This window comes from Dromiciops gliroides, chromosome 6 (assembly GCF_019393635.1).
Source record: "Dromiciops gliroides isolate mDroGli1 chromosome 6, mDroGli1.pri, whole genome shotgun sequence".
Lineage (NCBI taxonomy): Eukaryota > Metazoa > Chordata > Mammalia > Microbiotheria > Microbiotheriidae > Dromiciops > Dromiciops gliroides.
The window spans coordinates 275,011,381-275,027,314 of NC_057866.1; the positions used below are offsets into that span (position 1 = coordinate 275,011,381).

The 15,934-nt window shown below is 40.3% G+C and overlaps 1 protein-coding gene across 9 annotated transcripts in view; it reads right to left on the bottom strand.

The window, feature by feature from the left end:
- The window catches only part of NRG1 (neuregulin 1), an 818,450-nt gene that overhangs the window by 86,407 nt on the left and 716,109 nt on the right, over positions 1 to 15,934 (bottom strand). The window lies entirely within an intron of this gene.

Genomic DNA, 15,934 nt, shown 5'->3' on the forward strand with positions numbered 1-15,934 from the left:
GGCTAGCTTAACTGCAGAATTTTCCAACCTTAACTCTGAGATGACCTGCCTTACCAAGCTAAATAAAGGAAGGGAAGAAACAGAGCTTACAGCAGGTGGCAGGCTAGTGGATTCAAGGTCACACCATTCCATCACTGCTTGCTTGTTTCTGGACTCTTGACACTCAAAGAGATAAGACCAATCTGTCCTCATCTATGGGCCATGCACCCACCATGTTCTATGATACTTTCCAAAAGAATGTTCAGTCTCCCATCTCTCTGTGTTAGGAACTACCTCATTAGACCATTTGAACTCAGATACAGGGAAAAATTTGGCCCCTCCTCTAGTGGGGCCTCTGGAATCCCATGCCCACACACAATGAAAGTGCTAATTGGTGCTGTTGCTTGTCCAGACTGTCACTTTCTTATGAAATCACTTTCAATTACCTTGGAGATATAGCTAGGTCCTGATTAACACAAATAGTGAAGCATTTGCATCTGTGAAGTGGTTGCATCATTTAATTTCCCTCTTTATATTTCCACTTGGCTGGAAGCATTTCTCATATTTTGCAAATTTACAACTCCAAGCAGTATAAATTCAAGTATAAATGACCATGACCATTTCACAGGATTCATTTTTTGCACTAATAAGGATGTCATTGTACTTTATTTGGACCTGTCTCTATGTTATTTTATGATATTGGAATGGATGCCCCTTGAGGGAAGGCAGGTACTTTGTACCCACAATATAGGGCTTGACATCTGGTGGAGTTCCACAGCCTTGTTGACCACAGGAGTAGAGATTCCATTTACTTTACTTCCAAGTTGGAAGAGGCCTCAGAGTTCATCTAACACAATCTCAATTTACCTAGATCTCTTTGCATGTTAGTAGGGCTGCAGGCCTTTTATGATGTCTTTTGGTGGGGGGAGGGGGGGAGGAGTGGGAGGTTGGGAAGGATAGTTAGTCATAGTGCATAGGTCAATATCAGCATGGGGGACAGACACTCAGTGTGGAAGCTACCTCCACCAATATAGATTGGTGACTCCTTCACTCAATTACAAGATTTGTGAGTCCAAGAAATATCATTGGCCACTTTGGCTAACCCATAGGCCAAAAGAATCTCCATTATACCATACCTAGGAAGAGATCATCTGGCCCCTGCTTAAGGACCTTACAAAGCTGCTTAAAGACCTACAAAGATAGGAACTCACCATCCCTCAAGGCAGCCCATTCTACTTTTCAAGACTAATTGTTAGGAAGGTTTCTTTCCCCTTGATATTAAGCTTAAATTGGTCCCTTTGCAATTTCTCCCCAATCAACATGAATTTATGAAATGTTTGCTGTGGGCTTGCCACTGTGGTAGGTGCTGGAAATGTAAAGATGTTATTGAAATCGTCCCTCACCACAAAGAGCTTCTAGTCTATCAGGGGAGGCAACACAGAGACATAGAATTATACATACAATAAGTACAAGATAATGGGTGGATGGGGAGCAGAAAAGATGAGGAAAGGTTTCAAATAAGACACTTGAACTGAATTTTAAAAGAAACTAGGAATTAACTAGAAAGCAAAGAGGAAGAGAAGAGAAAGATGTAAACTGCAGGGATGGAAAACAGACTATTTGAAGGCTGGTCATATGAGATAAAGTATTGTTTGGGAAGAAAAGCAAGAATGCCCATGCAGTTGGATTGTGAAGTATGTGAAGGGGAATAATGTCTAATGTGGTTTGACAGGCTATAAAGTGAGAGTTTTGTACTTGATCCTGGAGACCATAGGGAGCCATTGGAGGATAATGAGTAGGGCCATAACATGGACAATCACTTTGGCAGCTCTGTGGAGGATGAACTGGAGTAAACTGGCAAAATAGTCAAGGAGTAGTAAAGACAGAAAGAATGATTGTGTATATGACAGATGTGATTGTGGTAGTGTATATGACACAAATTATGGAAGACTATTCCTAGTTAGAATGTGATTTCTTATGCATCTACCTGATTTTTATTCTCATAGATTTAGAGTTATGAGGACCTCATGGATCTTCTAGTTAAACTCTTCCATTTTACAAGTGAGCAAACTGAGGATCAAGGGGTGGGGGGGAATAAGTCACTAGCCTAAGGTCATGTGGGTAGCAGGGAGCATAGGCAGGATTTGTTTCTCTGCCTTCTGTAGCACATTATCCCCAACTTGGTGTAAGTACATTGAGCTAATTATTTTATGCCAAGCAATTCTGTCCAACAGCCATTCATTTCAGTTAGACTCTTAGGAAGATTTTTTTGGTTTGACCAATTGAGATGTTGCTTTGATATCCCACAGCCACAGAGAAGACAATGAAGAGGTGCATATTTGGCATGAGCAGGTGTAGCTATCAGGCAAATGTGTTCTATAAAAAGATGGGATGATCATGTGTTATGATCATATGGTAGAGAACCCCCATAATCAAGTTGAACACCATCATTTGGTGGATGAGGAAATTGAGACACAGAAAGATTATGAAACTTGCATGTGGTCACAAAATCAATATCTGATATGGGAGTTGAACATAGGTCTTCCCAACCCCAAGGCTAGAACCATTTCCACTAGCCTATGCTTCCTCTCCAAAATGACAGCATTTACTTCCCATGAGACCTTAGAATCCAAACTTCTCAGAGACAACAGGTGAGGGCTGCTTCCTCACACAAGGTCTTTGAGACAATCTGCTAATCCAGGAGGGGGCTTATGTGGTCATACTGGAAGAAAGGTGGGCAAGCTCCTAGTAAAAAGGAAGGAAAGCCCACTGTAGGCACAGTCTAACTCAGAAAGCAATAGGCCCAGTGAATATATAGTTTATCTCAACAATCAGAACACTAAGAATCTCAGCTCAAGCAGGCACAGCACAAAGGGAGTTTACCACTGACCCTCAGGGAGTGTGCTATGCTTGTGTTTGCACCAGGGTCAAGTTACAGCTGTGTGGGCAGAAAGTGTCTCCTTACCATAGAAGGGGAAAGAAGTGGAGGACAGCCTCTCTAATGTCTAGGTTGTCAGGAAGAAGGGAATAATATTTAAAAAAAAAAAAAGGAAAATGCTTTGAGCTAAAACAAAACAAAACAAAAATCTGAAGAGGCAGAAATGGGACATAGAGAAAGCAAACAAACAAGGTCCTTTGGGGTTTAGATCTCTGACAGGCATAGCCTTTACCAATGTCTGGAGTGTCCGCCTTTTAGAATTCTTTATTTCCTTCAAGACTCAATTGAACAGCCCCTTTCTATACAAAGTCTTTTCTGATCACTAACAGCTACTGGTACTCTTCTTCCCTTATAGTGGAATTTTAAAACAAATCTTCTGTGTACAAAAACACAGTTCTGGGCACATGGTAGGTCCCTAATAAATGCATGTTGATTAATTGATGGATGAGACTCTTTCAGTTTCTTGTGTTCCAAAGCAACTCAAGCCAAATCGACAAGCCTTTATTAAGTGGAGTAGCAAAGCCAACATGTAACAAGCTCCCCTTTCACAAAACTCCTGTAAATAGATTGAGAAAACAAAAAGGCTAGGGACCGGAGGTTGGCGTAAGAACTTTGTTCTTATATGAACTGGTCAAAAGAAGGAAGAAAACATGCATGCATGCATGCATGCATATGTACACACACACACACACACACACACACACACACACACACACACACGGTTACAGAAACACATTTCACTCAACAGGGAAACGGGAGGGAAAGGGGAGAAGGAAGAGAAGGAATTCAAAGGAGGGTAAAAGCTAAGGAGAGATTAGGTTTAAGCAAAACAAACACTAAGGATGTACAAAAAAGTATTCACAACTCTTTTTAAGGTGGCAAATAATGGGAATGTAAGGAGATACCCTTAAACTGGGAATTAGATGAAACATATTATGCTAGATAAATAATGGGATATTCTTGTACTATGATGACCTACAGCTCCAGAAAGTAATGACGAAGCTTTCTACCCATCTCCTGATAGTGAGGGTGAAGGACTCACACTGAAGAATGAAATGTACATTCATAACTACATACATATGAACATATACTAAATTTATGGAATAAAACAAGAATTTTCATCACAGTATAATTTTTTAAAAAACATTGCAATGAAACTGCAAATGTGTTCTGTTATATACAACTTGTAATTCCTCTTAAATATATAATGTAAATTTCCTTCTCCCCTAAATGGCTACCATTAGACACAAATAGATATATACATGTAAAATTATTCTATACATACTTCTATTATCAGTGCTTTCTCTGTCCTTTATAGATAATTTGGGTATTTATAATAGTCAAAATAACTTATTCACTCAAAATCATTCTTAAAACAATATTGCTATTCTTGGTTCTGCTCATTTAACTCTCTGCCTTTTATAGCTTTTGTTTTTCTTGTATTCTCAATTTCCACTGATTGAAACAATGTATAGAATAATTTTACACACATAAACACACACATACAACTTATTTATGGGGGGGAAGGAAAAAAAGAAATTTACAAGATGACTATTATCAATTTAAATGGAATAGCAAGTTTTACATAATAGATTTACAGTTGTGCATGCAATCATTTTTCTTATATTATGATGTAGAAATGCTTGTCATATTCCATGAATCAAAAAACTTTTGAAGTTAAAAAAATATATTTTCAAAACTTTAAAAAGCACTCATCAAGTGGGCATTATGTGTCAGACACCATTCTAAGGAAGCATCATGAGAATAGTACTCCTAGGCCACAGAAGAGATACAGTGACCCCCCTGGTCAAGGGTCACAAGGGACCTCATGCAAACAACTGCAAGGATCATGAATGCACCAAGAATCACTATAGAATGAAAAGGGGGAAGTGTCTCTACAAGAAGCAACATGCTGAATCCATCACGGATCAGAGCAGCTTAGGAGAGCGGGAAGCCAGCCCGCTTCAATAGCCTTCCTTTCAGGTTTTGAATGATCACTTCCTCAGCCCCTTAAAATAAAAGATAATGCTTTTTATAGTTCAATAATGACCCACAAACCCCACCCCTTTTGTCTACATCAATTAAAAATGGAATTTCATGGAATGAGTAAGGCACAGATAAGCACACACGTATACACATAGGCATGTACACAAACATATCCGTGTACATATATACACACAGGGTTGTACTTGTTGTCTCCAAAGGATGTGAAGAAGGAATAATAACTAGTGCCCTGATATATTTTTCTCCCAGCACCTATTTCTGGTGAAATAAGGGAAGAGTAAAAATAAAAGTGAGGAACTGCTGTCTGTAATGCTTATGGGGACCAAGTGATTCCAGCTCTAAAACGTTCACTTAGGGTTCCTTTGGGCCCTGTAAAGCAGCTTTAATTCTAAGTGACAAGGCTTCTCCTCTATCCTCTCCCACCATGGAAAAAGAGCCTTCAGCTTCAGGTCATTTCATTCAAGTGTCAGATAACCAGAGCCAGATATCAGGCCCCTCACTTAGGAAACAAAACCCCTCCAAGGCATGGCAGGATTCCTGGGAGTACACTAATTAGCCTCCCTGCTTCTGTCTCTCCCTTGTCCAATTCCTGCTCCCAGCAGCTGCCAATTAGTATACCCAAAGCAGACAAGTCTGACCATGTTACTCCTTTGCTCAAGAAGCCTTGGTGGCTCCCTGTTGCTTCTGGGATCACAAATTCCTCCATTTGGTCTTCAAAGCCCTTCTGGCTTTGAGCTATCTTTCCAATCTTTTTTCACACCATTCATTGCTATTCACATACTCTATGTCCCTGACAAATTAGGTTATTTGCCATTCTCTGTGTGTGATGTTTGCCCAGGTTGGCCCTCATGATTGCAATGGTTTCCTTTCTGAAATCCCTAACTTGACTGAAATGAGCTCAAGCAACATTGCTCACATAAGACCTTTCCCTATATTCCCAATTATTAGCTCTCTCCCACCTACACACACACACACACACACACACACACACACACACACACACACACACCCCTTAATTGGTTGTATTTATATGGTCTATATCAGCAGTTCTCGAGATGTGGTCCTAGATAGAGCACTGACCTGAGTCAGAAGGACCTAAGTTTAAATATGGCCTCAGACATTTAATAACTCTGTGACCCTGGGCAAGTCACTTAATCCCAATTGTTTCCAAAAGGAAAAAAAAATTTAGGATGTGGCCCTAGATCAAATAGTTTTTTTTTTCAGGGACCTAAAAGATAGAATATATTTTATAATATTAGACTTTCTAATATGGTTAATATCAGTAAACAAAAGCTCATTTTGGTGGGAGGGAGAATAATTTAACAGCATAAAGGAGTCCTGAGACCAAGAAGTTGGAGAAGCGCTGGCATACACATACTCAATTTCCATAACAAAATAAAGAATATTGCGATTCATCAGTACATATTCCTTCTTTTCTCCTCCCCTCTCCCATAAAATGTGAGCTCTTCTAAAGGAAGGGATTATTTTATTTTCTACTTTATATCTGAAGCAATTAGCAGAGTTCCTAGCCCATAGGCTGATTAAATGATGGATGAATTGAATTGAAACAGTCAGTGGGACAGACCGGACACTCCCCGGTTGCGCTTTCTTGGACCCAAGATATGTATAGATAATTGTGAGTTAGTGGAAAGCTCCGAGTTTCCTTTCTGAAAAAGAACCTTTGGCTCTCAGTCATCTCTAAGTGATTCAAGCTGGTGACATGCTGCTCTCGCAGTCCCAAGAATGGGACCCAGTTCTGGCCAAAAGTGGAGCCAGCTCCAATAACTGCTTTCCTAAACACCCCAGCTGCTTTACTGAGTGTTCTGTGCCTCGTCACAGAGCAAACAATGAATCCATTTGGAAGAGACGATGCAAATCCAGACAAACAAACCTCAAACCTCGCCCCCCCCAACTCTCTTTGATCCACTCTTTGGGAGACTATCCCAGCCAAAAGCAATTTAGCTCATGATTTGGGCTGGAAAGCTAATGGAAGCTTGGAATCAGCTTTAATCTGCTCTAAACTGAGACTCATTGAAACCCATGGGAGTAGAGCAATGGAGTGATTTAGTCGGCAAGCTTTCCAGGTTGCTAAATGCTTTGCTTTAGGGGTTGACACACTAGACTATTTTAAAGGCACAAGTTGTATTTCCTTCTTCAGCTTAATGTTCCTGAATACACTGACGGCTGACTGTAAAAGACTAATAAAGGTTTATCTTTCCATTCACAGAGAATGATTTGCACACTTCTCCATTATGAACCAAACGATCTTGCTGTAGTCAGAAAAAAAAAAAATCACAAAGCTGGCTGTGCACTCAGAAGACCTTGTTTCTGTCACTTGCTACCTGTGTGACCTTGGGTCAATCACTTAATCCCTCCAGCCCTCAGTTTCTTCTTCTATATAATAAGGAAGTTGGACTAGATAACATGTAAAGTCACTTCCAACATCAAATCCATAAAATAGAGACTATTTTTATCTACCTCTATCCATAACCCATGCTGGTATGATCAGCCAGTCAGACTCATTGCTCCTTGACTCCAACATAGTGATGTCATTTCAGTCCTTTTCCAGAAAGAAGGACAACAATCAACCATACCCAGTAAATGAGAGGGCAGCTATCAGTGGGCTTCTGAGATTTTTGGAAAACTGGCTTTTCACCTCAGAAGGACTTTGTATATCTAAGAATATTGCTTGTCTTTTAAAGAGGATGACTCAGATGTAGTGCAATGAGCTCCAGTCCTATCAATCAAGAAAAAAACTGAATATCATAATCTGGGCAAGAGATTCTTTATCCTCTGTCTTTTATGTGTGGATGTCAGGCTAGATTGCTTTGAATGATGAAAGATCTCTTGTAAGAAGCTCTCCTGTGTTTCAGGACCTGAGGCAACCCAATCAATGTCATCTGCAAGCAGTAAGATTTGGATGGTCTCATTGACTGTGGGGAATCCTTCCTTGACCTGAATTCTGGGAGCTGTATTTCCATCATTTGGGCACTTATTTGTAGTGAGCACGGATCAACCTGTTTTGTGACTAGCTTGATACTGATACTGATGATCCTTGAATTCTCTATTTCTATTATTAGATCTTGACAAGAATTCTGAATGATTCTGTAAAAGAAAGAGCCTTTGTGGTAGAATTTTGCTTCATTCTTTTTTCTCCTCTCAAAAATAAGAGCTATGGAAACCTAGAGTTGACTTCTAAGTCCATTGCAGGTGATCATGAATAAAAGAGAAACCAGTTTGTTGTTGTTTCAGTTGTATCCAACTCTTTGTGACCCCATCTTGGGGGGTTTCTTGGTAAAGCTACTGAAGTGGTTTGCCATTTCTTTTTTCAGCATATTTTACAGATAAGAAACTAAGACTGCCCCAAAGGTGGTTTCATGGGAAGTCATACCAAAGAGACCTTAATAATGAAAACAAAAGGAGGAATGGAAACAAAAGTAAAAGAGTCACTACTATAACATACTTTATCAACGGAAGAGTCAACACACTTGGACTTGAACATCACAGACCCAGGTGTATTTATTGAGGAGGTCAACATGGTGAAAGAGAGACAGAGAGAGAGAAGAAAGAAAGAAAATGCATATATAGAGACAGGCAGGCAGACAAAGATAAAGAAAGAGGGAGAGGGGAAGGGAAAGTAGGTGGGGGTAGGGGGTAGGAAGTAGGCAGGAAGGTGGCAAGTAGGGAAAGATCTATGGACAGGCTTTTCCAAAGTAGTTTTCATCTTTTTTTGAAGTCAAATGAAATTAAATTCCCAAAGAAAACGAACATACTTTTTCTACCAAGTCTACAGTGGGAGGAAATTTCCTGGAAAGCCCATTTGAGGATGTCAGAGTCTTGAGGAACAGAACCTTTAAAGGGCATTCTGAGAACAAGTCCTTACCACGCATCAGTGCTGGTCAGAAATGTCTCTTTTCCCAAGGCAGGTGATTAGGAGTTATAATTCTAAAGAAAAATGTTAGCAAACAGTCTCTCCCACTCCAGAGCTTTGTCTATGATGGAACACCCCAGCGTGTGCCTGGTATTCTACATACTGACTATCTCATGCCAGCCCTATCCAAATTTGGAACAAGAAACAGATAAGACCTCATCAAAGACCAGGAGCTCCCAGACAGTGCCACATTGCAGCTCAAATGTTTGGCAGCTTTGGGAATTTAAACAAATAGCTCTCAAAAAGACCTTGCCTTTGGCATGCAAACCATTGAAGTAGCTTCTGCTCACAGGCTCACTTCAAGAGTGGGGATGCTGTCTATTCTTTACCTGATCAGAAAAGAGTACAAAGACCAATCAAACTTATTGTTACAGGAAGAAATTAAGTCCTTAAGCAAGAAAGAGCAAAGGCTTGTGTTGCTGATGCCCAGAGTGCACACGGGTAAGTAGGTGTGATAGTTCTGAAAGTCCCTCCCATGGCTGCACCATCAGTAGTGTGAGCCCCACTTTCTCTTGTTTCTGTATCTTCAAACAAGGGGACCAGGATAAACATTTATTTAGCAGCCACTATGTGACAGGCACTGTGCCAAGCATTTCTCAATTCTTGTTTTCATTTCATTGTTATTACCCCCATTTTACAGTTGAAGAAACTGGGGGAAACAGGTTAGGTGACTTTGCCAGAATTACAGTTAGGGAGTATCTGAGGCCAGATTTGAACTCAGGCATTCCTGACACCAAATCCAGTGCTCTATGCACTGCCCTGCCAGCTGCCCCATAAAAGGCAGGAAGGAGAGCTCATGCTCCTGAGGAGTGTTAAGGTATATAAAGCACTATCCTCACCACTTCTGGGTGAGGCCAAGAAAGCAAGCATGACTTATTCCCTTTGGATTATTAAGGGAAAGAAGGCCCAGGAGTAAATGCAGCTGCCTGAGGTCACACAGCCATTAAGGTTGAGAGGTAGATGGGCAGCTAGGTGGCACAGTGGATAGAGCACTGGCCCTGGATTTAGGAGGACCTGAGTTCAAATCCAGCCCCAGACACTTAAGACTTACTAGCTGTGTGACCCTGGGCAAGTCACTTAACCCCAATTGCCTCAACAAAAATTTAAAAAAAGGTTGAGAAGTAGGATTTGAATCCAGCTCTTCCAGAATCCATCCCTAATTTCTACTATGCCATGATCCTTTTTTTCCCCCTTCAGAACAGCAGATTCTTAATTTTCATGATGTACTAAAAATTCTTTGGGGGAGGGGACAAGATAGAGAAGTGTCTGATGACTTTCCGGTATCCCTGATAGATGAGGTGAGCTACCCTTCCTTACCACCTCCAACCTCCAGGCCCAAGCCCCCACTCCTCAGCTATTTCAGACAACTGTCACTGAAGATCATCCCTAGTAGGTCCTAATCTCTCCAGGATCTCAAAGCCAGTTAAGACCCAGCCCAAACGGCCAACACATCCTTGCAATTTCAATCAGCACCATTAGAGCTCAGACCCTGGTTGCTTCCCTGTGCTCAGATAAAATATGTCCCATCAGTCTTATCCCCCAACTCAACATCTATCAAGTGATTAAAGACTCCAGGAGGATTGTGTGCAATGACACAATTGAAGACCTGCTTTTAACCCATCCAGCAGATGAAAAAAATGAACACTGGCAGGATATTTATGACTTGCTATTTCCTTCCTCTCTCCCCATCATCACTACTGAGTACCTAGGAGAAGCTATTCCCATCTTATGGCTACATGAATAATTCAGCAAGCCCCACTGCATCTACATCTGGGTCTGCTCCAAAAGGCAGCCCAGAATGCCGAGCAGGCAGTGGGGAGAGTACTGAGGCCAGGGGCATCTTACAGGTGGAGAACATAAGGGAGAAGCATAGGGGGCAGGTGGATTAAACAATCCTTCCCTAATCACCCAGAGCCCAATAACCACTTCCTTCATTTTTACCCAGGGAAAATGGGCCAGTGGAACTGAGAAGGAAGGGGCAAGGATACCCATAATCCCAGGGACCAACAATGGATTTTGCAAGGACAAGCACAGCCCAAGTCTTCAGAAACCTGGAAAAATCACATGACCTTGGCTGGGTAACCATGGAAAAGCCTAGGAAAGAATTGCTGAGTCCCTGACATAAAGGTCCCAGGAACTTGGGAACCACGGGTCCAAACGGCTATGGATTTCACTTAGGAGAGATGAAGGAAACAGAGTTTTGATCAGAAAAAGGCAGAATATATATGAGCAGGGCAGCAAAGTGGCTCTCATTATATATATATATATGTGAGCAGAATCGTGGAGCATAGGATCACAGAGAGCTAGAAAGGTCTGATCCTCTCATTTTACAAAGGAAGAAAACTAAGACTTGGAGGAAGAAAATGACTTGCCCAATGTCACACAGAGAGCAAAAAGGCAGACCTGGGATTTGATTCTTGTTCATCTTTCTTTGATGTACACTATACTGTTTTAACTTCCCCTTTTGATGTCTTCTTCTGTGTTGAAGTTATTGACTAAGATCACCCTTGGAATACGAGGGGCAGCTAGGTGGTGCAGTGGATAGAGCAATGGCCCTGGATTCAGGAGGACCTGAGTTCAAATCTGGCCTCAAACGCTTAATACTAGCTGTGTGACCCTGGGCCAGTCACTTAACCCCAATTGCCTCAAAAAACAAACAACAACAACAAAAAAAACCAGGAATGTATTAATAAACCTTCCCTCTTCTGCAGCAGTTGACTCACCTCCCTCCATAAGCATTCTTAGAGCACACAATTCGGTTTTCTCCTTTGCCCGTCCCCCTATCTCCCTCTATACATAACTCATATGTATCTGTCAGAACTGCTTGCTTCTCATTTCTCTGTAGAGGAGAATCACCTTTGTAATGGAAAACACAGGACACCAATGTCTTAACAAGGATAGATAACAAGAGCTAACTTAGTTTGTCTTGATGTATTCAAAGTCACCTGGCAAGAACTTGCAAACCAGACTACATATATCATCAATGACATATGAGTGATCATGGGAAATGGGCAAGTCACTACAGGGTTAGAGAAGGGCAAATGCTTTTTCATCATCCATAAAATGTGACAGAAAGAGCACCCCAAACTAAATGCCTGTGAGACTTTTTGATTTCTAGGAAATCATAAGAACTGTGTCAAAGAGATGGCAAGTGAAGTAATGGGTACAAAGATCCCTCATGCCTTCCTTAAGAATAGGTGATAGGGTGCAGCTAGGTGGCGCAGTGGATAGAGCACTGGCCCTGGATTCAGGAGGACCTGAGTTCAAATCCAGCCTCAGACACTTTACACACTTACTAGCTGTGTGACCCTGGGCAAGTCACTTAACCCCAATTGCCTCACCAAAAACAAAAAAACAAATCAAAAAAAGAATAGGTCATGCTCTTGTCTTTTGATGGAGTCATGATAACAATAGGTCAGGGCAATGGCATCCATAGAATTTACCTAGATTTTGGTAAAGCATTTGACAAAACATCTCATGGCATTCTTGTGGAAAAGATAGGGATATGTCCAAGATAGATGTGGGAATGACTGAAGTAGTTATTAGTGGTTCAATGACAAGCTGGCAGCATGAGTCTGTCAGAATGTAGGAGGAGTTGTGTTTGTCCTTCTGTTACTTAATGGTTTTTATAAAAGGCTTAGAGACAAGGCATGTTCATCAGATGTGCAAATGACAACAAGCAAAGAGGGAGTTTTATGTGCTGGATGGAAGTGTCAGGAGCCAATAAGATCTTGACGGGTTAGAACCCAGGGATGAAATGAAGAAATTGAAATCTGATCAGCAAAAATAGAAAGTCTTACACTCGGTTCAAAAGAGTATCTTAGCAAGTACAAGATGGAGGTGGCAGGACTACATATGTTTGAAAAGAATCTGAAGGTTTTAATGGGCTGCAAGCTCACTAAACAAGGTGATGTTGCACCTCAAACAGCTAGTGGGCATGTGGCTTATATTAAGAAAGATGATGGCTTCTAAGAATAAAAAAGGGATTGTTGTTTGTCCTTTGTTCCAATTGACAATGTCAATGGAGTGATTCATGACTTGCAGTGAAAAATGAAGAAGGGTTAGGCAAAAATCACCAACCTCACTCCTCTAGATTCTAGGTCCAGTGGCAAGATATATATCAGAATGACTGGAGATGGTCCTGGATGTTTAAGGCAACTGGGGTTAAGTGACTTGCCCAGGGTCACACAGCTAGTAAATGTCTGAGGATTTGAAGTCAGGTCCTTCCAACTTAGGTGGCACAGTAGATAGAACACTGGCCCCTGGTCCAATGAAATAAGTAAAAAGGAATAAAAAGGGAACTCAGTCCTGGTCAGAATATATGTGGAATATTGCATTCATTTCTTGGGATCAAAGAGAATTGATAAGCTAGTGAAGTGCTGATCAGAAGGTCCCCACAATAGTCAGTCAACAAGCATTTATTATGTGGCAGACATTGTGAGGGCAAGCTATGGGGGGGGGAAAGACAAAAAAATGTAATCTTTGCCTTCAAGACTTCTTTGCCTTTACATTCTAGTGGATTCACATGATTAAGGGCCTTGAATCCATGCTGAACAAGGATGAGCTGAAAGAATGTTCTATATGGGGGTCGGGATTCAGAAGAATATGTTTGATGTGTTCAGTGTTCACATATTTGAAAGGCTTTCTTGTGAAAGTAGGATTCACCTTGTTTAACAACCTGAGGGCAATCCCTGAGGCAAATGATACAAGCTACAAAGATCCAAATTTAAGCTTGATACTGGAAGGAAAATGATAATGCTCTGTCCAAAAGTGTAATGGACCCCTTGGAATGTTGTCAGTTTCTCCTGAATTGATGTTAGATCACCAAGTGTCAATTATGTGATAGTGAGGGTTATTTCCATACATGAGTTGTAAATCCTTAATAATCAAAGGAGACAATATATTTACAGGGCTTTGGAAACCTCAAAACAATATATTGATATTAGCTATGATTGTAAATCAATCCTTCCTTCTTAGAAAAGTGTATCTTAGCAAGAACTCAGTTGTGTCTTCAGAAATAAGTAGAAATGGAATAAATTAACATGGATGCAACCAAAATAGGCCATGCAAGGGTTGGGAAATGGTATGCATAGTTATATTTTTCTTGATTTATTTACTTGGGCAAATTGAAGAAAGGAATTCACTGAGAGGGAACTTGGTGGATGAGATTATAATAGCTCCTTGTAGCCTTCTTTTATGAGTGAATATATCTATATGGTTTATATATTTTAAGTATCAGACCTTGTCTTGTTCCTTGATATTTAGAAGCTGCCTAGCATGATGGAAAAGCTCTAGCTGTGGACTCAGAAGAACTGGATCCAAGTCCACCTCTGCAATTAATTACCTGTGTAGTAAGTCAGCAAGTCCCTTGATGTCTCAGTTACCTCATTTTCCATACCTATGAAATGAAATGAGGGGCTTTGACTAAATGATCTGTGAGGGCTGTTCCAATTCCTAATCCATTATTCTAGATGAAGAAAATGAGGATGAGAGCTATAAAGTGACTGCCCAGGGTTAAACAGCTAATAAATGTCAGAGCTGGGATTTGAACCCAGATATAGAGATTCCAAAGTCAATATTATTTCCACCACCACAAAGCCTCTTTACCTTTACAGGCATTTCCATGCCTTTGTTAAGCTTTTGTACTAATTCTCAGATTCCTAATTTCTTGCTGAGAGTCAACTTTAAAAAAATCAATAATTTAAACACTTTTAAAAAGGAAGACATTATGCAAAATGCTACTAACTGGAATGTCTATTCTTCTAAGGTCATTTTGCATCTGGTACTACTGCAAAGTGATTGAATGGGTTATAAACAGTGCAAAGAGATTTAATATATTATCTTTTCATTTACCAAAAGCAGACTGTATGCACTGATCTATCGATTTCCTTTTAAATCATGAAATATTGCTTTCCTTACCACATAGCACATACATCACCTAGAGTGCATGGGTGAAAGACTAGATGCTGAAAATACAATCATAGGGAACACTCTCTCCAAACTCTACAGTTACAGTTCTATTTCTAAATTGGTATTTTCAAGGAAGAAAACTCACTTTGGGAAAATGTATAAAGACATAGCCACCCATGCATTAATACCATTTCAAAGAAGCCAAAAACAATCAGTTCTTAACGTGGTCCTAAAACTAAAGCCTTTTATGAAAGATGAACTAAGAATTCCATAGACTATCAAGCAGGCACCATTTTTGACAATGATCCTCTAGTCTTGCACCGTGTTTGAGTACTAGGACAAACACAACTTTGGATAAAGTAATCACTATTGACTCACTCAGGAAGGAAGCATTTATTAGCTTCCTTTTCTACCAAAAGATTAGCAAGTTCTACCATATCAAAAAGAGTATCGATGAGAAGAACTACAGCCAACCTCCGTTTTGATTATCTATATTCTAAAATATTATGATACCCATTTATGGAGAAGTATAAGTGAAGATGAAAATTCAACCAGATCATTTAATGGCTTATCAAGCCACACATACATATAAACACACATGCACCCTAAATAAACAAAGAAAAGTGTTTCCTTGAAACTATGACCCTGCTCTTCTTGCTTTCCTAACTCTCCATTTTTAACATTGATGAAAATGCAAGAATAATTGGCCCTGTGCAAATACTGCCTGAACGAATGAATGTGCTAGATAATTCAATTGCTTATTCACACACCAAGTATTTGAGCCTGTACTTTGTGGATAGCAATTTCCTCCTCCCCCATACTTCTGTCCTACTGAGTCATCCTTCATAACCATTCATACTCCTTTTTCTTTGTTTCCCTCTCCACTAATATTTAGCCCCAACATTGGAGAGAAGAGACTATTCTTACACAGTGCCTGCCCACACCAAAAGCCTCAATAAACTTTTGCTATAAGAAAGATTCCTACTACACATCAAATACCATTTGAATAATTACCAAGTAAGGGACAGGAAAATGGGAATCTCAGATAAGAACTTTATAACCTAGAGAAGACATCCCAAAGGAAATGAATTGCCTCTAAGAAAAAACATTGTCTATTCAGTTAGGCATTTAATGTCTTCCTCTACAGTGGGGGAGGAGAGCAGGTGTTAATG